Source organism: Caretta caretta, chromosome 1, assembly GCF_965140235.1.
Source record: "Caretta caretta isolate rCarCar2 chromosome 1, rCarCar1.hap1, whole genome shotgun sequence".
Taxonomy (NCBI): Eukaryota; Metazoa; Chordata; order Testudines; family Cheloniidae; genus Caretta; species Caretta caretta.
The window spans coordinates 63,320,590-63,346,831 of NC_134206.1; the positions used below are offsets into that span (position 1 = coordinate 63,320,590).

Below are 26,242 nucleotides of genomic sequence, written 5' to 3' on the forward strand. Positions count from 1 at the left end.
CCAACTTGAGAGAATTTCTGCGGGGCTCCTGGTATTTTGAAATGTAGCACTACATCACTCGATATAATATACAAACAGAATGAACAGGAGAGGTTTGCAAATATTGTTAGTTCCACAAATTTGGTGGGGGAGGGAATAGGGGAGAGGGGTTTTTAGTGTCACAGTAAGATTTGTTGGCAAAATGTGTTTTGCTTTTTGTTTTGTTTTGGGATGGACATGTCAAATCAGGTTACTCTGTACTAACATTTGCTCTCACAAGAATAGCAGAGAATTACAGAAAATCTGTAATTATTTCAATCACAAGACTCCATTGATGCCAACTGGCAAAAGGTTCATTGTTCTGCAACAGCAACTTCTATGAGGTCTGACAAACTCACTACACCTCGGGTATGTCTACACTATGGAATAAGGTTGAATTTATAGAAGTCATTTTTTTAGAAATCGGTTTTATATATTCGAGTGTGTGTGTCCCCACAGAAAATGCTCTAAGTGCATTAACTCGGCGGAGTGCTTCCACAGTACCGAGGCTCGAGTCGACTTCCGGAGCATTGCACTATGGATAGCTATCCCACAGTTCCCGCAGTCTCCGCTGTCCATTGGAATTCTGGGTTGAGATCCCAATGCCTGATGGGGCTAAAACATTGTCGTGGGTGGTTCTGGGTACATATCGTCAGGCCCCCCTTCCCTCCCTCCCTCCGTGAAAGCAAGAGCAGACAATCGTTTCACACCTTTTTTCCTGAGTTACCTGTGCAGACGCCATACCATGGCAAGCATGGAGCCCGCTCAGGTAACCGTCACCGTATGTCTCCTGGGTGCTGGCAGACGCGGTACGGCATTGCTACACAGTAGCAGCAACCCACTGCCTTCTGGCAGCAGACGGTGCAGTACGACTGGTAGCCGTCCTTGTCGTGTCCGAGGTGCTCCTGGCCACGTCGGCTGGGAGCGCCTGGGCAAACATGGGGCAGGGACTAAATTTGGAGTGACTTGACCAGGTCATTCTCTTTAGTCCTGCAGTCAGTCCTATTGAACCGTCTTATGGTGAGCAGGCAGGCGATACGGATTGCTAGCAGTCGTATTGTACCATCTTCTGCCGGGCAGGCAAGAGATGAGGATGGCTAGCAGTCGTACTGTACCATCTTCTGCCGAGCAGCCATGAGATGTGGATGGCATGCAGTCCTTCTGCACCATCTGCTGCCAGCCAAAGATGTAAAAGATAGATGGAGTGGATCAAAACAAGAAATAGACCAGATTTGTTTTGTACTCATTTGCTTGCCCCCCTCCCCTGTCTAGGGGACTCATTCCTCTAGGTCACACTGCAGTCACTCACAGAGAAGGTGCAGCGAGGTAAATCTAGCCATGTATCAATCAGAGGCCAGGCTAACCTCCTTGTTCCAATAAAAAAATAACTTAGGTGCACCATTTCTTATTGGAACCCTCCGTGAAGTCCTGCCTGAAATACTCCTTGATGTAAAGACACCCCCTTTGTTGATTTTAGCTCCCTAAAGCCAACCCTGTAAACCGTGTCGTCAGTCGCCCCTCCCTCCGTCAGAGCAACGGCAGACAATCGTTCCGCGCCTTTTTTCTGTGCAGACGCCATACCAAGGCAAGCATGGAGGCCGCTCAGCTCACTTTGGCAATTAGGAGCACATTAAACACCACACGCATTATCCAGCAGTATATGCAGCACCAGAACCTGGCAAAGCGATACCGGGCGAGGAGGCGACGTCAGCGCGGTCACGTGTGTGATCAGGACATGGACACAGATTTCTCTGAAAGCATGGGCCCTGCCAATGCATGCATCATGGTGCTAATGGGGCAGGTTCATGCTGTGGAACGCCAATTCTGGGCTCGGGAAACAAGCACAGACTGGGGGGACCGCATAGTGTTGCGGGTCTGGGACGATTCCCAGTGGCTGCGAAACTTTCGCATATGTAAGGGCACTTTCATGGAACTTTGTGACTTGCTTTCCCCTGCCCTGAGGCGCATGAATACCAAGATGAGAGCAGCCCTCACAGTTGAGAAGCGAGTGGCGATCGCCCTGTGGAAACTTGCAACGCCAGACAGCTACCGGTCAGTTGGGAATCAATTTGGAATGGGCAAATCTACTGTTGGGGCTGCTGTGCTGCAGGTAGCCCACACAATCAAAGATCTGCTGATATCAAGGGTAGTGACCCTGGGAAATGTGCAGGTCATAGTGGATGGCTTTGCTGCAATGGGATTCCCTAACTGTGGTGGGGCCATAGACGGAACCCATATCCCTATCTTGGCACCGGAGCACCAAGCCGGCGAGTACATAAACAGCAAGGGGTACTTTTCAATAGTGCTGCAAGCTCTGGTGGATCACAAGGGACATTTCACCAACATCAACGTGGAATGGCCGGGAAAGGTACATGACGCTCGCATCTTCAGGAACTCTGGTCTGTTTCAAAAGCTGCAGGAAGGGACTTTATTCCCAGACCAGAAAATAACTGTTGGGGATGTTGAAATGCCTATATGTATCCTTGGGGACCCAGCCTACCCCTTAATGCCATGGCTCATGAAGCCGTACACAGGCAGCCTGGACAGTAGTCAGGAGCTGTTCAACTACGGGCTGAGCAAGTGCAGAATGATGGTAGAATGTGCATTTGGACGTTTAAAGGTGTGCTGGCGCAGTTTACTGACTCGCTTAGACCTCAGCGAAACCAATATTCCCACTGTTATTGCTGCTTGCTGTGTGCTCCACAATACCTGTGAGAGTAAGGGGGAGACGTTTATGGCGGGGTGGGAGGTTGAGGCAAATCGCCTGGCTGCTGGTTACCCGCAGCCAGACACCAGGGCGGTTAGAAGAGCACAGGAGGGCGCGGTACGCATCAGAGAAGCTTTGAAAACCAGTTTCATGACTGGCTAGGCTACGGTGTGAAAGTTCTCTTTGTTTCTCCTTGATGAAACACCCCGCCCCTTGGTTCACTCTACTTCCCTGTAAGCTAACCACCCTCCCCTCCTCCCTTCGATCACCGCTTGCAGAGGCAATAAAGTCATTGTTGCTTCACATTCATGCATTCTTTATTCATTCATCACACAAATAGGGGGATGACTACCAAGGTAGCCCAGGAGGGGTGGTGGAGGAGGGAAGGAAAATGCCACACAGCACTTTAAAAGTTTACAACTTTAAAATTTATGGAATGCCAGCCTTCTTTTTTTTGGGCAATCCTCTGTGGCGGAGTGGCTGGTTGGCCGGTGGCCTCCTCACCGCGTTCTTGGGCGTCTGGGTGTGGAGGCTATGGAACTTGGGGAGGAGGGCGGTTGGTTACACAGGGGCTGTAGAGGCAGTCTGTGCTCCAGCTGCCTTTGCAGCAGCTCAACCATACACTGGAGCATACTGGTTTGGTCCTCCAGCAGCCTCAGCATTGAATCCTGCCTCCTCTCATCATGCTGCCGCCACATTTGAGCTTCAGCCCTGTCTTCAGCCTGCCACTTACTCTCTTCAGCCCGCCACTCACTCTCTTCAGCCCGCCACCTCTCCTCCCGGTCATTTTATGCTTTCCTGCGCTCTGACATTATTTGCCTCCACGCATTCGTCTGTGCTCTGTCAGTGTGGGAGGACAGCATGAGCTCGGAGAACATTTCATCTCGAGTGCGTTTTTTTTTCTTTCTAAGCTTCACTAGCCTCTGGGAAGGAGAAGATCCTGTGATCATTGAAACACATGCAGCTGGTGGAGAAAAAAAAAAGGGACAGAGGTATTTAAAAAGACACATTTTATAAAACAGTGGCTACACTCTTTCAGGGTAAACCTTGCTGTTAACATTACATACATAGCACATGTGCTTTCGTTACAAGGTCGCATTTTGCCTCCCCCCACCACGTGGCTACCTCCTCAACCCTCCCTCCTCCCTGTGGCTAACAGCGGGGAACATTTCTGTTTAGCCACAGGCAAACAGCCCAGCAGGAACGGGCTCCTCTGAGTGTCCCCTGAAGAAAAGCACTCTATTTCAAACCAGGTGACCATGAATTATATCTCACTCTCCTGAGGATAACACAGAGAGATAAAGAACGGATGTTGTTTGAATGCCAGCAAACATACACTGCAATGCTTTGTTGTACAATGATTCCCAAGTACGTGTTACTGGCCTGGAGTGGTAAAGTGTCCTACCATGAAGGACGCAATAAGGCTGCCCTCCCCGGAAACCTTTTGCAAAGGCTTTGGGAGTACATCCAGGAGAGCCGCGAATGCCAGGGCAAAGTAATCCTTTCACATGCTTGCTTTTAAACCATGTATAGTATTTTAAAAGGTACACTCACCGGAGGTCCCTTCTCCGCCTGCTGGGTCCAGGAGGCAGCCTTGGGTGGGTTTGGGGGGTACTGGCTCCAGGTCCAGGGTGAGAAACAGTTCCTGGCTGTCGGGAAAACCGGTTTCTCTGCTTGCTTGCTGTGAGCTATCTACAACCTCATCATCATCATCTTCTTCGTCCCCAAAACCTGCTTCCGTATTGCCTCCATCTCCATTGAAGGAGTCAAACAACACGGCTGGGGTAGTGATGGCTGAACCCCCTAAAATGGCATGCAGCTCATCATAGAAGCGGCATGTTTGGGGCTCTGACCCGGAGCAGCCGTTCGCCTCTCTGGTTTTCTGGTAGGCTTGCCTCAGCAACTTCAGTTTCACGCGGGTCCCTGTTATGGCCTCTGTCCTTCATGCCCTGGGAGATTTTGACAAAGGTTTTGGCATTTCGAAAACTGGAATGGAGTTCTGATAGCACGGATTCCTCTCCCCATACAGCGATCAGATCCCGTACCTCCCGTTCGGTCCATGCTGGAGCTCTTTTGCGATTCTGGGACTCCATCATGGTCACCTCTGCAGATGAGCTCTGCATGGTCACCTACAGCTTGCCACGCTGGCCAAACAGGAAATGAGATTCAAAAGTTGTTGGTTCTTTTCCTGTCTACCTGGCCAGTGCATCTGAGTTGAGAGTGCTGTCCAAAGCGGTCACAATGGAGCACTCTGGGATAGCTCCCGGAGGCCAATACCATCAAATTGTGTCCACAGTACCCCAAATTCGAGCCGGCAAGGCCGATTTAAGTGCTAATCCACTTGTCGGGGTGGAGTAAGGAAATTGATTTTAAGAGCCCTTTAAGTCGAAATAAAGGGCTTCATCGTGTGGACAGGTGCAGGTTTACATCGATTTAATGCTGCTAAATTCGACCTAAAGTCCTAGTGTAGACCAGGGCCTAGAAGGTTGCTGTATTAGTATTTATCTATACAGAATATCATGTGGGATCTTAAATGAAAGCCAGGATCATGCTGGTTATTAATATCATTGTGAAATGTATGTACTGATTATATTTTTAAAGTTACGTTTTTATACTGAAAATAGGCCCTTATAGTTTGTATCAAGGTGTTGATTCCCACCCCCTAAAGGAAGTAAAGAATTGATTTTGCCAGACAGCGATGTGTAGTCATGTCTGCGTAGGTTCATATGGAGAAGAAGCATTTTAAACCAAACAAAATGTGAGCTACACTTGCATGTCAAGTCAACAAGAGGATGTGAACACAACCTGGAGCCAGCACACCAAAGAACAAATGGGGGGGAGGGGGGCATCTTTACACTGAGGTCAAAACACTGAAGTTTTGGAAATATAAAAAAAAGCCACTGTGGTATCCATTTACTGAGGAAACTCCTTGTAGGGTGTAGAAATAGTCATGAAAACTTGGTTTTGATTGAAAACCAGCAGTTCTGTCAAAGACTGAATCCTTGGGAGAAAATTTACTTTATAAAATAGGAAGTGTAACCATTAATAAGCGTAGAGCTGGGATTGCATTTTTTGTTTTGTTTTAGATGTGTAACCAGATGTGTTTCCACCCTCAGTATCTCTTAAATCGTAAGAATGGCTAAACTGGGTCAGATCAAAGCTCCATCTAGCCCAGTATCCTGTCTTCTGACAGTGGCCAATGCCAGGTGCTTCCGAGGGAATGAACAGAACAGGCAATCATCAGGTGATCTATCCTGTCTCCCATTCCCAGCTTTGGCAAACAGAGGCTAGGGACACTATCCTTGTCCATCCTGGCTAATAGTCATTGATGGACTTATCCTCCATGAACTTATCTAGTTCTTTTTTGAACCATGTTATAGTTTTGCTCTTCACAACATTCTCTGGCAAAGAGTTCCACAGGTTATCTTAATCTTCGAAAATAAACTTTTTGTTGCTTTCACTCTAAATATATTTCATGCTGTAATGTTATAAAGGACCTGATCCTGAATTGCATTGATCAAGCTGCATGTATTCTGTTTCTCTGGGGGGACAGTTTAACTGATAGTTACTGTGAGAGTCCTGTGATGGGACTGGATACTGCAGTGAGTGTTTTGAGAACTCGGGGGGTTAGTATTACGCTCACAAAGCCGAGTAATTATTCCAGAATCAACATCACTTTTATTCTGGAATAGTGTCAACATTGGGAGCTACTCTGGAATAGCTACTGCAGGTTAACTATGCTGGTCAATTTCCCCATGTAGACAGCCTAAGAGAGTTAATAAGAAAATACAGATGGTTATGTCTAATATGCTGAGAACACTCAGCTTTATAAAGCCTTTCCATCTAACCCTGAATGGGAGAAAATGGCAAGTGTCTAATAAGAATGAAGCTCAATCAAGATAAGACCAAAGTACTCTCTTTGGGAAGCAACTGAGGCCAACAATTTCAGGAGCGACTACTGACTGGATGCCTAACCTGAGCTGCCTTAAAAGGATTCAAGTTTCATAGGGCGACTTCTCAACACTTTCTGAAAATCAGGCCCCTTCAATGTGGTATACATTGAGCACATAAAAGCTGAGGTACTCAAAATCACTAGTTATTCTTGAAATCTTGGTTTGAAAGAACTGGTGAAATTACCTTGGTACCCTTGGCTGAGGGTGTGCAGTTGCCATCTACTATTTACAATATTACAGTTTAAGAGCCTTGTTAGCATCCAGGAGCAACCCTGGATTTCCAAGAGCATTTTTTCAATCTGTATGTGGCAAGACAATTGTGACCATTACTTGCAGAAGTAGAGCTTGCTACCATCATCCATGCCTTTGCCATTTCAAGACCACACTATTGGAGAGGTCTGCTTGAGGCTACATCTGGACAGCTCAAAAACTTAAGCTACGGGAGTATGAAAATTTCAATTTTTTAGCAGCACCCAAGTGAACCCAATTAAAAAGAGAGTGTTAGTCAGTTTATGGCCAGTCTATGGATTTGAAATTATTTGTTTCAAATTCAGTTAAACTACCAACATCTCCATTTTCAAATATTTGGCTGTCATTACCCTTTATACATATACTTCTGAGTGAAACTATTTTAGGGATATTTATCCTAGCTAAAAATAAATGAGAATTTACTTCTCAGCAATGTCAACCTCTAATTAAAACCAGTTCTCCAGGCAGACACTATACTAAAAAGAAAAAGCCCCTAGTAACAAAATTTTCATTGTTAAAGCAGACCTGTTCATAAGCAATTATACCTTGTCAACTCTAACAGTTAATCTAACCTCTTCAGTGACACCCAGTTATTTTCGCACTGAACATTCTGATACAAACCAATAATTATGGCCCTCACTTTCTATCTCCACTGACATTGGTTTCCAGACTATAAAGACATAGGCACATGAACTCATAACCTTAAGGTAACCACAGGATCATTAAAACGTTATTTTTTTGAAATATGACATTTCTGAAATGGTTTGACCATTAAATAACAAACATTTTAATCTTCTCCCTGCTTGTATTTATTCTGCCATTTTAATAACTGCTACTAATAGAATACTACTAGCAATAGGAGAACTTTCCCTTCTATGTGTCATCTTTTCACTTGCAGTAAGTCACTTAAAAAAATTAATTAGCACCATAATGTATAAACCACACCAAAGGTACAACTTATTAGCTGCTATCTTGTTTTCTCCAAGGAGTACTGGGCTGTTTCTCACTAGAGAAAGGGGGCAGCACAAAATTGCCAATCAGAGGTTGTAGAGGTACGGACTATGTCCCCTCCCACCCTAAATTTACTGGTAGAATAGGTCATGTTACAAACAAACATTAAAATCACCTTAAATTAAACTATTGTAACTATTTACATTTCTGTTGTTATACACACATTTAGAAGTAGAATACTAACAAAACTGGAAGAGACGGAATGACACAAATCAGAAGAAATTACAGTTAAGAAAGGTTTCCCTCTTTATTGTAGTACAGTAGAACCTAAGAGTTATGAATACCTCAGGAATGGAGATTGTCACTCTGAAATGTTCGTAACACTGAACAAAACGTTATGGTTGTTCTTTCAAAAGTTTACAACAGAACATTGACTTAATACAGCTTTGAAACGTCACTATGCAGAAGAAAAATGGTGCTTTTAACCATCTTAAACTGAATGAAACAAACAATTTTCTCTCTTTTTTAAAAACTTTCCCTTTATTTTTTTAGTAGTTTACATTGAACACAGTACTGTTCTGTACTGAAATTGCTTTTTTCTTTTCTTTTTGTCGCTGCTGCTGCCTGATTGTGTACTTCCAGTTCCAAATGAGGTGTGTGGTTGACTGGTCAGTTCGTAACTCTAGTGTTTAGAATTCTGAGGTTTTACTGTATGTCTGTCAATCACCCAAAATAGGGATGAAATTAGCTGTAAGTTATTAATAGGGAAGGCAAAAATAGACAATCCTGTATTTTTAAAGAAAACAAAGATGGGTAAATTATGTATACTATGACTTTAAATGAGACTCCATAGGCTGGAAGACATTTCTCACAACAGCTGCATCAGAGGATGCTTGCAATAGACTTTCTAATGTTTAGCAAAGATGTAAATGCCAACAGGTAGCAGCTTTGCAGGTCAGTCTGAAATGAAACACTAAATTCTTTCTGCTTATGATGCTTACATTGCTCTGGTCTTGGATTCTTACTGACTATACATATTAGTGAAATTCAGGTTTTTTGCCAGCTACCTAAAAGACCTCTTCAAAAACACATATTTTAATGCTTCCTGATATCTGACACTATGACATGATTTTTCCTATGCAAACTAGGATTTCCTCTGCACTGTGGAAAAGAGAGTTGATTTTAGGACAATGAACTCTGACAAAGTTGTTTAACCACCTTGATCTGACTCAAGATGCAAAATGGAGCCTAAACATTCATTAAGCTCCTGCCTCTTAAATTTTCCTAGCTAGCATAATGGCTATAAGGAATGTCACTTTGGTGGTTAAGGTGAATAGACATGGACCATCAGCTCTAAATAAGGCAAATGGAAGAAGCTGAAGGACCCATATGAAACCATGGAGGACATATTGTCACATTTTGGGGATTTTGTATAAGTTGCAGCAGTAGGTCAATCTAATCAAACTGGCCAGATGACCTATTGAGGTCCCTTCCAGTCCTACACTTCTTCGATTCTATGATTCAGTGCTCTTAAAAATGCACCTAAAAGTAACATGAATGGGCTCAAGCAGTCTCCTTTACCTCTTCCCTCACATACTTAAAAGTTCTTGTGACAGGTTTCCCGCATCATCTGCTAAAGACGACAGAAAACCCCAATTAGAGTCATGCTTTGGACCTGTGAGGTGATTGACTGATTACATCCGACTCAGAGGGGGCAGAAGTAGGTAACATTTAAGGCTTATAGGAGCCTGAGGGAACTCAGTAGAGGGGAGAATGCAGAGAAGGCAGTACTCCCCTAAAAGGAGAGAATCACAGAGAGCAAGACAGGCTCTTGTGAGGGAAGTCCTGAAGGAAGAATGACAGCAAAGTTGGCAATCTTGATGTAGCCCTGTGAAAGGGCAGAGGACCTTCTTGTTTACCACTGATTGGATCTTATTATGTTGGCCTTTTGCTACCCTGAAAAGAAACAAGACTAGAGAAGTGTCTTGGCCAAAGGACTAAGTCACAGCACACAAAGGCAAAGGACAAGCTGGTGCAGGACAGAAAAGCAGCCAAAGCAAGTGCTACAGGGGCAGATCAGTATAATGCCAACTTCTTCTGCAAGGAGGCACTTTTATCACAAGTAGAGACTGCAACAGTCCATAACTCTTCTTCCTTTGCAAACAAAACTGATGCTCTAGGCAGAACTGCAAATGCTGTACCTTAGCAATGTTTCTTTAGTTTTTCTCCCATTATAGACTGCTATCTTGTCAACCAACTTCAGAGCAATACATTTTCTATTAGAAAAATTTCCATTCATTCATTTTAAAAAAGAGTCTGCAATAGTTTTTATCAATGATTAAAAAAACACTTTCACAAATTTGAAAAGAAAGTCGATGGAACAGACTGCGAGGAGTTAATTTTTTCTGCAACAGCCTGTTACATAGGGATACTAATGAGGAAGGAATGGAAATGAAGACTATCTCCAGACAAAGGAAATCTCTAGGGCATAGCCTTGGTATATGTAGAGGATATGTATTACACCAACATCTTTTTTCTTCAAGTGTGTAGTACATTAGCAGGGGTTCCATTATAAATAGCATTGACTATGAATGAATTTATATTAATCTGGTCACTGCACTACAAAATTTTGAACTAATTTATTCCTTTAATTGTTTTCCTGTCTCCTTCCACACATCTACATTTTTGTAGTCTGCTGAGTCCCTTTTAGTGACCAAATTTTCACTGAACGAAAGGATTACATCAACCAGGAAAATGAAAGTAGGTCAGAGGCAACAGTGATGGGGGAGGGGACAGCAAAAGGACTTGAGGGGGAAGAGGTGAATGGCTCTCTTGATTCCTCTTATAATGAGGAACTATTATATTGTTTGATTAAAGTGCCCTGATCAAGTTGTATTAAAGTTATAAAACAGATTTAAAATGACTAAAAAAACCCAAAAACCTCAAGAAAACCCAGACACATGAAGAGAGCATTCTTCCATCAATGCAGTTTTAGGATACTGAATCTCTATTATACTGATCTCTACTATAATAATCAATCCACTGTGCTCACAACAGCTCACAATTTTATTCTTTCTGACAACAAAAATAAGGTGCCAAGTTTCACTCAAGGGCCCCGATTCTGCAATTGGGTCTGTATGGGCAAATCCCGGCACTGATGGAGAGCCCATTGGCTTCAGTGGGGTTCCATGCAGGTTTAAGAATCCAAATGCAGAAATTTGATTACAGGATCAGGGCCTAAGTGAAATATCAAAGTACAATTTAAATTAAAGGTTATGACATTTATATGAATGAGGTAAATGATGTTATTTTCCTAAATGCAACACTATTTTTTAGAAACTGATTAAAAAAACTGATTAACTAAATCATCAAATACCATCACTCCTGCAAAGCCATGATATAGACTTCAACAATAAAAGGCATTCTCTTAAAGAAATTAAACTGATAATACTGATAATTACTCTAAATCTCCACAAATATAAAAGTTACCAGGTCATCAGTTTATAACTGGGAGTTGCTTTGTGAATTCTCATCCCAACTCAAATTCTGAGCTAGCAAAAGCCTTTTATGCTATTTCTGCTATGCTTTTTCCTTAAAACAGGTGATGTCTTGTTCTCCAAATAAACAGAAGATAAAAGAACCGATTAAACATTCACCATATTGTACATAACCTGTTAAATCAAGTTGCATAAGGGACACTGTGGTAAATGCACATGAACTTTCCTTTGTTCCTAAAGCTCTCTAGGAACAACAACAAAAACACAAGAATACATCCAGAGAGCAGAGTTATAAATAAGGATTTTTTTTTCTAATAGAGTTATTGCTAGGATTTATGGTAAAGTTTTAGCTGAAACAAGCAGCTAAGCCTCATGCAGCTGAACTCGACTTCTAAGCTTAATGTAAAACTGACTAGAAGAGGTGTGATATGGTACAAGATTGACCATAAGAGTCATATAAAGCAACATTTTAAATTAGGCTATACAGCATTCTATTTAAAATATCTGACCACTTTTTCCACACACATTGATACTGGAAGCCAAAAGTCCTAGTTACATGATCAGCATCACTCATGCAAGTATTACTATTATTCAGTAGCACCCAAGATATGCTAAACACTTTTGAAACACAAAGAAACAGGAGCAGAACCAAACACAAATATTAGCTTATTTTGGCTTTATTTTTACTTCTTCCTATATAATATTACATATCAAAACAATTAAATTAAACGAATGGTATTTTCAGTACTTGCCTTTGCAACCTGAATACCAGACTTCAGAATAGGGTGACCAGATGTCCCGATTTTATTGGGACAGTCCCAATTTTGGGGTCTTTTTCTTATATAGGCTCCTATTACCCCGAACCCCCTGTCCCGATTTCTCACACTTGCTGTCTGGTCACCCTACTTCAGAATGCTTGTACAACTTTAATTCAGCCCCCTTGTGCACATACATTTTGATAGTCTTTTAATTGCATAATCACATACAGTAGAACCTCAAAGATATGAACTCCAGAGTTACAGACTGACTGGTTAACCGGACACCATGTGAAATCGGAAGTAACCAATCAGGCAACAGCAAAGACCAAAAAAAAAAAAAAAAGCAAATACTGTACTGTCCCTGTATTGCATCTGGGCTGCCTGTCCCCACCCCACCCCCACATGCGGGGGAGCCACTTACAGCAAGACGCTGGGACTGCCAGCTCAAGGCAGCAGAAGTCAGCAAAGCAGGAGCAGCGCTGGGGTCTGTGCTGCTTTCACCCCTCCTCTCCCCAGCGAGGGGGACATGCTGCTTACAAACTCATGCCTGTGCTGAGTATGGAGATCTGTTGCTGCTGAAACCTGGCCTGGAATATCAGCTGCTGGATCTGGAGCCCAAACTGCACTTTGTTCAGAGTTACAGACAACCCCTCCATTCCCAAGGTGTCTGTAACTCTGAGGTTCTATTGTACTATTTTCTCCACTGAACCCATTCCTCATTCATTGCAGAAGATGGATTGTGCTCCACGAATGTGGCAGCTGTTCAATATTTATTCAATGTGCCTTATTTACTGCACATCATCCAAACCTTGTATTGAACACAGAATTGTTCATTTCCGAATGATCTATTCCAAGGTGCTCATCGCTATAGAATCTGAGTGGCTTACAAACACTAATTTTATCTGCACATCTCCCCTGTGAGGTATTATTCTTCCCATTTTACAGATGAGGATAAAGAGACTTGCCTGAGGTCTCCCAATGAATCAGTGACAGAGCCAGGACCAGACCTCGAGATCTGATCTCTGGGTGCCCATCCCTGTGCTCATTCCTCCAGAACACATGCCTTACTGACAGAGCAGCCGAGCATTCACTGTTAATAAACATTCACTGACTTTCGCTGAAGCTGCAAGTGCTCAGATCAAGACCCAGGTGTCTCAAGTTGGGCACCAAGAAAATGAGGGGGACACAATTAGTGCCTCCCTACCAAAATTTTTCTTTAAGTGACTGGTTCAGTATCACACAGGAAGCCTCTGGCAGAGGCAGGAATAAACTGAGTTCTCAGAGTGGCATTCATCTGCCTTGTCCACAAGAACATACTTTTCCTTCCTGCAATCCCCTTCCTCATCCTCTAAACATCTGCCAACCTCTACAATGAAGGAAGCAAAGGTCCTATAGACAAGAGCCTCAATGACTACACAACCATAATTCATTCCCAAAGTAACATCCATCCTTTGTTATCCCAGAGGACTGAAGGGGCACTGGGGCTGTTTAGTGAGTCAGAGAGATGGCTGTTGGGGAGAGCGCAGCCTGACACTCCACACCTCATCCCTATTCTCCTCCCAGAGTTTCCAGTGGTGCAGTGTATGCTGCTGCAGAGGAAACAGATTAGATTAGATTAGATTCGGCTGATTTAGACTAGAATGTGTATGTTCAGTCATAATGTTGACAAGCTGCCAGAATGCTGCTGACAACATACACAAAAGAAGGAAAATGTCCATTTTCAATAGTTTATATCTCAGCTAAACCTGAGTGGAATGGCATGGGACAAGACATCAACAATTCTCTGGCCCCGTATTTCTCCCTACTGAATTGCAAAGGCCTGCTGCAAATAATGGAGTTGACTGATCTTGTTTAAAAAAAAAAAGTTACATGATTCTTTTATAATGGAAAGGGTTAGGCAAACTGCATACCAGAGTTGCTGCTAGCTGCCCCTATAATAAAAGAATAACTATCCAAGGCTCTTGGAACCCTGGACAAATTAAAAATACAGTTCAACAGCAGGTGGCGGCAGCAGCAGTCAAAGGCCAGACAATGCACAGATCTCAATCCCACCACAGTGAATTGGGTGCTCTCGCACCTGTGCAGCACCCACCTCAGTCCTCCTCCACTTCCACAGACCTTATCCAATTAAGATAATACACCATGAGGCTGTATTCCCTTTGCCGTGGCCCAGAAGCAAGAGGGAGCTGCCAGAGGTCAGAACTAGTGTGGGGGCAGACTCCCACAGCCTTCACTCCCAGAGGCAACCCCTGCCTTTACTCTCAATGATACATGGAGATAAACATGGAGAGGAATCTTTGTGAGGATTTCCAGGGAGAGAATCCTTTTATGCAGCTTTATACACTGTGGGGGTGGGACAATGACTCCAAAAGAACATTTCTTCCCACAATTTACAACTCTCAAATGTCCCCATTCAGCTCCTCAAAACCCTAACCCGACACAAACCTCAGCCATCTTAAGCGCCTGCCCAAATAGATGCTAAACATTTGGACTACTTGGAATCCTAATTACTTCAAATGAGTAAATAATTCAGTATAGAGTGCATCTTAATACTCATTAAATAGCCAAAAACAGATTGAAATTTCCTCAAATATTTTCTATTTAATTTATTCAATAGGAAGATTTTTTGGGGGGAAGGGTTAAATCTATGGATTAATTGTACCTTGCTGTGAGAATTCAAGATAATCTTTATTAGGTTTTACTGTAACAACCATCAATGTAGGTAAAAGCACTGACTAGGTCGCACGTCAACAGCTAGAGTAGACTCCTCATCACCTTCTTCCAGTTCTAAAAAGCTCTCCTAGAACTGCAGAATTATTGTTTGCTTTGGTATTTAAAAAAGCACTCCAGCAATGGTGTTAGCAAAAAAGGTGAGTCAAGCAGCTGCTTCAAAATCATTCGCACCTTGGCTCAGTCCCATCTCCTCTCGTAGCATGTGCCAAAAACCAATTCCCTTGACCAAGAAACCTGTGTTTATATTCTCATGCAATCCTTTCTGGTTATTAGCATCAGATGTGTCCCACAGAATTGCAACTAATTTGGCGAGTCTTCCATAGAAGTCAGGCTCTAATGTAGCTGTGTCTTGCTCCATTAATGGCTTGGAAAATCATGCCCACAGCCTTCAATTGTTACCAGAAATGAACTAAAATAACACAGGACACAGAGCATAGGGGGTGATGTGCTCTCACTGGCTAGTACTGCTGAAAAGGCAGCCTGCTGGATTCTACACAAGATGGAGCAATCTCTAACCCAAATACAATACACTACAGTAATCCAGTCTATAGTGGTACGTCTTCACTGCAGGGTTAACCCCAACTCTTACCCTAACCTGGCTCCCCTCCACATGCACACAACCCAAAACTGGTGGTGCTTTCAATCCAAGCTAGCTGGTCCATCTTCGGGTATAGGCTAATGCCCACTCAGGCAGGTAACCTGCCCACTTTGCAAGGAGGATGCAGACTAAACCACTAAGTGCTGATAGCCCACTAGTGTCTCCCACAATCCCCCCCATATACCCAGGACAAAACTTCTCCCACAATTTACTGGGAAAAATTATGGAGTGACTTAGTCTACTGCAGCACTAAAAACCATGAGATATGCCCCAGAAATTCCTACAACACACACAGGTGAATGCAGCACCAGTTAGGACACAGTAACTCAGGTATGGCTTTGCAATGTGGCTATTCATCCCCAGGCTAGGCTAACCCTGAAGGACAAACATACAGATGACCATGGCCAGTGTCTCCTCTGGAAAGAAGGAGTGAAGTCTACTAAAAAAAGATGAAGTTGGAAGAATCTGTTTCTCACTTCTGTCATTACCTTAATCAGGTCCACCTTACTTGTAAAATAGTGAGAACATGGCTTTTCTCAGACTGAAATCTCTGTTTTGTGGATCATAAAGTTATATTCTGTGTAACTGGAATATCTGTGATATTTGGCTTTTGCTACCCAGAGTTAAAATCCCTAAGACAGAGGTGGGCAAATTACGGCCCGCAGGACAGATCCAGCCGTGGGACTGTCCTGCCCAGCCCCTGAGCTCCCAGCCTTGGAGGCTAGCCCCCAGCCCCTCCCCTGCTGTCCGCCCTCCCCTTCAGCCTCAGCGCGACACCAGCACTCTGGCCCACCAGGGCAGAGGTGTGGCTGCGAGCTCCTTCCGCTCTGAGCGGCATAGTAAGGAGACAGGGAGCAAGGGTTGGATAAGGGGCAGGGAGTCCCGGGGCAGTTGGATGGGGCGGAGGTGGTCAGGGGACGGGGAGTAGGGGGGCTGGATAGGAGGTGAAGTCCCAGAGGGGGCAGTTAGGGACAAGAGGGATTGGATGGGTTGGGAGTTCTGAGGGGGGCAGTCAGGGGGGTGGGAAGTGGGAGGGGGCAGAGTCCAGGCTGTTTGGGGAGGCACAGCCTTCCCTACCCAGCCCTCCATAAAGTTTCGCAACCCGGATGTGGCCCTCGGTCCAAAAAGTTTGCCCACCCCTGCCTTATGAATACAGTATGATTCTTAAAAAAAGAAAAGGAGTACTTGTGGCACCTTAGAGACTAACCAATTTATTTGAGCATAAGCTTTCGTGAGCTACAGCTCACTTCATCGGATGCAACACGAAAGCTTATGCTCAAATAAATTGGTTAGTCTCTAAGGTGCCACAAGTACTCCTTTTCTTTTTGCGAATACAGACTAACACGGGTTACTCTGAAACCTGTCAGTATGATTCTTGGTTTCCCAGTATTTTCAGAGTTTTCATTCGTACTTTCCATAAGCCCCAGAGGGTTGTAACCAAAACCAACTGTCATTTCTGCTTTGTCTTTCAACCGAAAGATCTCATCAGCACACTTCTCTACCCTTAACTTTCTGGCATTGTAAATACTTTTTACATCAATATCTCTTCCCTCCTTTTTCTCTTCCTGTCTCTCTTGTACTGATTATACCTCTCTCTACTGACACTCTTGTGGGGATCACCATCACCACCAGTTTTCTGTATCACTCCCTAGAAGAGACTCGTCATAGTTTAGCGAGAAACATGAACAGAGAAGGCAGTGTTTGGATCTGTATTGGATTTGAGCTAGATTTTAGGCTAGAGAATGAAACCAAGCTTGGGTTTGAGTTGTGATCAAGACCATACTGAAATTTCATCTTGAATGTTGGAAATCACATTATATCAACTGTTCTTGCAAGATTTTGTGTGCATCTGAACTGAAAAATAGGCCTGATTTTGTATCAGATCCAGAGATTGGAATTTCAAAATTCTTCCTAACATTCAAAGAGCTTGAATAAAAGGTTCTGGTTTTTCAATTTCTAAGATGCACTTTAGTTGTCCATGGTTATTTTTCATACTCCTTGCACTTTTGTATATATACGTTAGCAGATCAGTCAACTTACTCCTCATTCAGAATTAATCCATTTTACGTCTTGCTACATTTTAATTAAATGAAAGCTCCCCTTTCCCTACCTAGTTTAAAAGCAGCATTAACGAGTCCCACTAGTTCAAAATTCAAAAGTCAGTACTTATTCTAAAAAAAGAACAGTTGACTAACATGGCTGCTACTCTGAAACCTACTTATTCTAAGCCGGGACCATAAAATCCAAACCAACTATTCCTCATATTCCGATTCTAGGAAAATTCTTTTATGAAAGTTTCTTATTAAACATCCTTGTAAGCAGCTGAAGTACTGCATATATATATATATAGCATAGCAGTCGGATCCTACTAGACTATTCACACCTGCAGTTGCACCTTAACTACGGGAAGTACAGATCTATCCAATAAGACAGTGCTATAGTGGTTCACTGATCATTACATGTAGCCAAAGGCTCATCCTGGGTTCACAAGCTACAGAACATAGCTGTTAAGGGGACTAAATTGTACCTGTACCTGTATCTTCAGACAGGTGTTTTACATTTTACATGCTCAGGTTATTTGAATGTTTTTATTTTTTAAGTTAGAGCTTCCTAATGTTGTCAAAAGGCTTATAATTAACAGATTCAGAAGAACTACTGGAAATATCTAGTAAACTTTGATCAACTGTAGAAAAGAATAGGTCCTAATTGTTCTATTTTTTTTGTTTAAATATTATAAAATGAGCCATGAGACCACTCTGAGAGGTTGATGAAGATTCCAATCTGTTAATTGTGAAACTACATCCATATAATTTAGAACCAATTGCGAAATGGGAGAATATTACTACTATAAGTATAATGCTCTTCAGAATATCAAATGCTCCTTCTGCCAGAGACAGATGGCCTTTAATCGTGTCCTTCAGTTCACCCAAGGCATGTCCATAAGATACCTCAACCTTCAAATAACGCTCACAAGCTATATACTGGACACATGGTTATGTGACAGAAAGATGAAATATCCTGCTGCCCAATGTGAAAGAGAGGTTAGTAAGTATGTATAGCAGCAAAAAACAGTTGTTCATTTGGGAAAATCAAATATAACAGGATGTTCAAAATGTAGTGTTTGTGCCTTAAAGTAAATCATTAAAACATTAAAGCAGAACTTTAAAAATAGCTGTATTTATCATTCTAGGATTTACATTTTCATGTCACCCCATGTTTATAACAAGCAGCTTCTATACCCAAACAACAAGCTGACAACATTTGTTATTTTATACCGTGTATATCAGAGCTGATAGCTAAAAACAAGATGACCTGGCAGCATTATTGAGCAGAAATGACAGGAAGAGGAAGGACTAGAAGAAACTATTTTAATAGATTTGTTGGACAATTTAAGTTATACTTTTCCGAAGAGAAATTAACATTCATACTGCATTAATTACCTTCTTCCACTAGTTGCTAAGCAACAGCATCTGTCTCTATACAAGCAGTCCACCAAAAAAAGACAGACAGACACAAAACACTATGTAGTAGAACACTAAGTAACAGAACACTTACGTGTTGTGCTCAAAGGTGGTTTTCAACCTGGAGAAAATAATGTCATTTTAATGTAGTAAACATATAAGATTCAAAATCTGAATTTGAAACAGGAACGAGTTCAGGCCAAATTTTCTGAAGTATCCCTAACTTTGTGCACTTCAGCTTTTGAGTGCCTAATATGAGATATTTCAAGCCTGATTTTCATGACTGTTGCATACCCACAGATCCCATCGATTTATGGTGAAACTGTGTAATCAGTAGCTGGGAGGGGGAATAATCAAGCAGTAATTGCACCAAGGAGACCACCCAAAAACTGAGGTACACAAAACTAGTGGACACTTCTGAAAATTTTGGCCTCAGCTTTTACTGACAGACGAATAGAAGCTTAGTATGTGGCATGTTCAAGCCATGTCAACTTCAGTGAATAAGGGTAATTACACAGCAGTTGTCAAATAAGAGCCTGGTTTTGACTCCCAGTAGAGAATGGAGAAACTGGCTTTCAAAATAATTAAGTTACATCCAACACTAAAGTGAAATAAATTTAAATTAATCCGATTACTAGTTTTACCTGTCTTGTTTGTCACTTATCCAGAGAAAGGAGGGATGTAAAGGATATCTGAAAATTTCAAGGAGGAAAGCCACGTGCTTCCTTCCTCTCTTCCTTCCAGGGCCTTGATGACTTTCCTACTAGATTTCAGAGTAACAGCCGTGTTAGTCTGTATTCGCAAAAAGAAAAGGAGTACTTGTGGCACCTTAGAGACTAACCAATTTATTTGAGCATGAGCTTTCGTGAGCTACAGCTCACTTCATCGGATGCATACCGTGGAAACTGCAGCAGACTTTATATACACACAGAGAATATGAAACAATACCTCCTCCCACCCCACTGTCCTGCTGGTAATAGCTTATCTAAAGTGATCATCAGGTTGGGCCATTTCCAGCACAAATCCAGGTTTTCTCACCCTCCACCCCCCCCACACAAATTCACTCTCCTGCTGGTGATAGCCCATCCAAAGTGACAACTCTTTACACAATGTGCATGATAATCAAGTTGGGCCATTTCCTGCACAAATCCAGGTTCTCTCACCCCCTCACCCCCCTCCCAAAAACCACACACACAAACTCACTATCCTGCTGGTAATAGCTCATCCAAAGTGACCACTCTCCCTACAATGTGCATGATAATCAAGGTGGGCCATTTCCAGCACAAATCCAGGTTTTCTCACACACCCCCCTACCCCCATACACACACAAACTCACTCTCCTGCTGGTAATAGCTCATCCAAACTGACCACTACATACAGTTTCCACGGTATGCATCCGATGAAGTGAGCTGTAGCTCACGAAAGCTCATGCTCAAATAAATTGGTTAGTCTCTAAGGTGCCACAAGTACTCCTTTTCTTTTTTCCTACTAGAGAGGCAGATCTTTGGAGGTCTCAAATAGCAATGACTGTAAGTTTTAATAGTTCATTTTACTTTTTTCTGCTCTACCACCAAAACCATGCAAGTAGTTTTCAGCAGTGCTTTTTCTGTATAAGTCTACTTTTATTTTGGGGTTCTCTGTGCTTCATATCTTGTACAAAGTGTAAACACATTTAGGCGAAGTACTCAGAATACCTTGAAGATGCATAGGTTCCAAAATTGATGGTGAATCTCTTTGCTCCTCATTAGCAGAGACAAACAGAAGACCGAGTTTGAATTGCATCCTTGGTGACTAAAAAATTCTCTTGGGTCACAGGGTGTCTCCATTGCTACCCGGTGAAACCCGCTGCATGGCCAGTTCAGATGGTTTTGCAGACACAAATGCACACTGGTCTGTTTATCTTTCACCAAGGTGTGCATTTATTTCCCTCTTACATAATACCACCATGCAACACAGCCTTACAGCAAGGACAGGCTTCCCTGCAGCCCCCAGCCCAGACTCACTCTAAGCTTCCTTGGAGCTTCTCTTGAACTGACCCTTGCTTCCTGTTTCCTCCCCTTATAGTCTCTCCAATTACATTAACCCAGTGGTTGTCACCCAGGTGTTCACAATGCCCCACCAGAAAGTACATAATTGCCCTAAGCTGGGCCTGCAGCCTTCTCTAAGCTGCAGCAGTGTCAGTGATCAGGGTACTGCTGATAGCACCCTGTCAAATCTTGCTTTAATTTTATGAAGTGACCAGGAGTTATGGAATGTCATTAGTTTTCCAGCTGAATCCCAAGGCTAAGTATGGGATGGGTGAAAGGTTGCAATAACTTGGAGAAAAGTCTGTGATAATGACGGCCACTACTAAACACTTAAACACTGCTTTATCAAGACTATCTACAGAAACAATAACTGATTGGTCCTCACAATACCCTTATGAAGTAGGCAAGATATAATGAAAACAAAATGATCAAGCCGTTTGCTTTTTAAAATTTATTTATTTTTTCTAGAAGTTATCTGTATAACATTTTCTGCTGAACTACAAGCAATTAGAAAAATCACTCTGAAAAACAAACTTTTTTTATTATATTCAAACACTGTATTGAACATAGTATAAGACAATCCTGCATTTACAAACATTGAGAGGGTAATAAACATTCCAGGCAGTGCGCTGCCTCTTTTTTTTTTTTTTTTTTTTAAAGAGAGCAAACGCATACTTATTAAGAGGATTCAGATTTGAAAATTATGGCATTTTAGACTTTAGGCGGGTGCATTTTGAGAATGGTGGTTTTGGCCATATTGTTCTTGTCAGACAGTCCAATAACGAACTAATAGAGATGCTGTATTAAATATTTTAATCTTTTTTAATATTGGATGTGTTTTAAATGTTGAGATATATGCCCCACATCAAAGTAAAATACATTCATCAATATTACTGTTCCTCTAATTCCTCGATTCTCTTGATGGGACTGTCAAGGTTCCTTCCCCACTCTGAACTCTAGGGTACAGATGTGGGGACCTGCATGAAAACCTCCTAAACTTACTTTTACCAGCTTAGGTTAAAACTTCCCCAAGGTCCAAATTAATTTTATCCTTTGTCCTTGGAATATCCACTGCCACCACCAAACTCTAACTGGGTTTACTGGGAAACGTAGTTTGGACACGTATTTCCCCCCAAAATCCTCCCAACCCTTGCACCCCACTTCCTGGGAAAGGTTTGGTAAAAATCCTCATCAATTTGCATAGGTGACCAAAGACCCAAACCCTTGGATCTGAGAACAATGAAAAAGCATTCAGTTTTCTTACAAGAAGACTTTTAATAGAAAAAGAAGTAAATAGGAGTAAAGGAATCACCTCTGTAAAATCAGGATGGTAGATACCTTACCGGGTAATTAGATTCAAAACATAGAGAATCCCTCTGGGCAAAAACCTTAAGTTACAAAAAAGACACACAGGCAGAAATAGTCATTCTATTCAGCACAGTTCTTTTCTCAGCCATTTAAAGAAATCATAATCTAACACATACCTAGCTAGATTACTTACTAAAAATTCTAAGACTCCATTCCTGTTCTATCCCCGGCAAAAGCAGCATATAGACAGACACAGACCCTTTGTTTCTCTCTCTCCTCCCAGCTTTTGAAAGTATCTTGTCTCCTCATTGGTCATTTTGGTCAGGTGCCAGCGAGGTTACCTTTAGCTTCTTAACCCTTTACAGGTGAGAGGATTTTTCCTCTGGCCAGGAGAGATTTTAAAGGGGTTTACCCTTCCCTTTATATTTATGACAGGGACTTTTATAGGTGTTTATCAATTTTGTTTAAGCAAGGGCACTGCATAAACAGGCATAAAAGCCTGTTTCTTTTATACTCCATCCTTACATCAATTGATGTCTCTACAGTAATACCTTGTGGAGTCATAGTTCTGTGTTTGTGACTTCACTGCAGAATCCAGAGGAAAAGTTAGTTTGAGGTTCCATACTGTATTTCAGTAATTAGCAGTGGCAATAGAATATATTGTCTTTTAATAATAAATGACCTCTTATAAAGTTTACCCTTGTGTAAAGCTCCAGCTTTAATACAGAATTGTTACTGTGCTCTATCTGTGCTACAAATTCAGCTTTGTTCAGTTACCAGTTAGTTCATCTTACCTGGTTACAACAAACAAGGTTTAGTTGTACCCACAGTCATGTGTTAACCACATCTGTACCCCCAGACCTAAACCGCGCCTACATATATCAGCGCATTCTCAGGGGGGAAATGGGTTGTTATCCCATAGTGCCTCAGCAAAGAAGAGTGTGTTCAAACATCATTCACCTTCAGCAAGATCAGAAAGCTGAGAGGAAGGGGGACCAGCCAGTTACAGGATTCCAACCCAAGAAAGTGCAGGTACTGGGAAAGGATCACAGGAAGGCAAACAAATTCCAGTCTAGATTGCTGGCAGGAGCAATATTACTGCTAGCTGCCATGGTTACTCAGAGTATTGACCAGCCTATATAGAGACATAAACCATATCCACTAACTTGTGACAAAGTTATTTAAAAGTTGCAGTGTAGACTAGAACTTAGAACTAGAACTTAAAACTAACATTCAGGGCCAAAAGCTGAGGTGTAGGTGGAGCCTTAGAACTAGAACTTAGAACTAACGTTCAGAGCCAAACTCTTATTTTTTCTCTTTTTTGAAGCTGAAACATGGATCACACTGTTTTTTAAAAAAAAAAAATTCAAGTGTTTTTGTGCTAACGTGAAAAAAATTGTGTATAGCTGCTCCTCCTGTCAGGCAACCACACCCGCAACTCATAGTAGTCTTTGTATATATCAGTGTATCTGCCTTTAAGACTTCATACACTGTGTGAGAACAATATTATATCCACCGTCCTTTTAGCTGAGAACACCACAATTTGTATTAATCACTTAAGGGGATTTGTTGGTTGTTAACAGATACTAATCCTACTTGTCCAGATACTGACCATGGTGCATTCCCAGGTCATGTTTGGAATAACAGAGCAATTAAAAAAAAAAAAATCAAACCCTGTTACTAGCTATGCCATTATACTACTATGCTATACTACTATGTCATTATAATCCCCAACCAACATACACATCATGCATTATCCCCATTTGTCCGGACATTCCCCCACTCTGAAATGATGAAAAAAGGAAACCCAGTACTCTGCCTCCCGCCAATAAGTGCACCAACGACCAATGAGTGGTTCACAGATCACAGCTTGGGAACTTCCAATATAGAATACTGAATCTCAAACAAGAGTCACTACCTCACTGTTAAGAGTTTCAAGTCACATACTCTATTTTAAATTTTACATGTTGTTCACTGGTGCCTCTACACCATTCAAGATTCTCCCCAAACTCTTGCACCCCATTTCTTCAATCTGCAGTTAGACAGAAAAGATATCAAAGTGTACCTGTAGGAACAATTACAATACAATGGAAATTCAAATTGAACATCACTTATGAACTGCAAGAACAAAGCTCTCTGGTTCTGTATTTTCCTTACACTCCCTTCTTTTTCTTCAAAGACCTCTGTCTCGTGCAAATATGCTGGTTTTACTTCAGCTGTCTCAAAACTATCCACCTAGATTTCTTCACCAGGAACTTCATCAGGCTCAGAAAAGTGTATGAATAAGGGAGGAGAAGAAAGAAAGCAAGAAAAGCTAGTACAGAATCCGGTCATGTCAACCTATATGCTTCTACAGCTCTCCATCACAATGGTATCTAAGCACTTGACAAGCATTAATGTACTTATCTCCACCACACCACTGTAGGATAGGGACGTTTTTGTTTTTTTAATCCTGATCTTACAGATGGGGACAAGAAGCCATCTTAAAGGCTCCCATTGACTTCAATGTGGTTTGGATCAGGCCCTAAACAATTTACCAAAAGTTACACAAGAAATCTGTGGCACAACTAGAAATTGAACCCAGATCTCCTAAGTCTTAGCCACAGACAATCTCTAATCACTTTGACATTTGTTTCCTGAATCAATACTAACGTGATATAGTTATGAATTTAAAGTAGTTAAAGCAAACTGTAAGAACTTCTTCCCCCCAGTCTGACCTATCAGATTTCCTGGAAATTACAGTGTTTGTCAGAACAGTCAGTTTATTGAAAGCGTGGTATTGCACAATTTTAAACACTCCCAATTCTGTCACAAGTGTAAGCTGGTTTATTGGTGTGTGTTTTTTGTTTATTGTTTTTAAGGTTGATAAGCACTGGCACCTATTTTACTTATTCTTCTCAGAACATAGTCAAGTGGAGAATATGTGGATGCAGTATAAGTTTATAGGAGGTGCTACTATACTATACCGCTGTGTTCATACTGACTGAATAAGCAAACAGTTTTGATAATCTGTGTACATACAGTTTAAATTTTAAAGAAATCCTATTAGATATAATATATTCCAATGAACATATCTCAAACAATATATATTCTTTCATTAGGTTATTGGGGTTTTTTTTCGCTATAATATAGGGGTTAACTTTTGCAAAATGTTTTAAATCTGTCATGTACAAGTTGGAAGTGCTTCACAGAACATTAAGGGCACACACTCTATTCTGTTGTAAATAACGAGCATAACTCAAAGTAGGCTTCTGGAGGAAACAGAGGTGAACATTAACATTTGTTGTAAGACTCCCCCCCAACCATGTACCTCAGAAAAACAGTTATACTCACACAAAAGATTCATACAGACTCCAGAAGCACTGAATGATTATATTGTCAAGATTCTGGAAGTGAGGAAGTATATTTAAATATAACATATGTGTTTCCAATATCTTGAATTCTGTTATTGCTAAAGTTATTCCACTTCCCAGATTCCCATATTATTTTGGGTGGAGATTTTAACCTCGTTATTACTTGAGTAATACAAGGCGAGCAAGTTAAAGCTTTCTGTAAAGATTTTCATCTTTGGAATCAACAAAGCAGAAAGATTGTACTTTTCCCCCCCTTCCCACACAATTAATCTTCTACAAATGATTGTTTATTTTTAACTTCCTGGTATACTGCATATCTGTCAGAACTTGTTCAGCTATAACAACCAACATTGTTATGTCAGGTCACTCCATTCTCTCTCTCACACCCATACCACCTTCCCTCCCCTTTAACAAAATGGATGTGGATTTTTTGTTATTAATATTTTTTGCTGGAGACTTCAACCTTCTTTTTTTCTCTCTCTCTATGATCCAATGTTCAAATAACTTACTTTGTCTCAATAAGAGCTCTTCTATCTGATTGAAAAAAATCTTTAAAAAGAACTCTACTAGAACTGAGTAAATACAGCAAAACATAGCTGTAAACATTTGGACCAAAAAGTAAAATGTTT

General features: G+C 41.7%; 1 protein-coding gene across 4 annotated transcripts in view; it reads right to left on the reverse strand.

Annotated features, from left to right (window-relative positions):
- Positions 1-26,242, reverse strand: part of DGKH (diacylglycerol kinase eta) — a 265,194-nt gene that overhangs the window by 168,507 nt on the left and 70,445 nt on the right. The gene's annotated exons all lie outside the window — the stretch shown is intronic.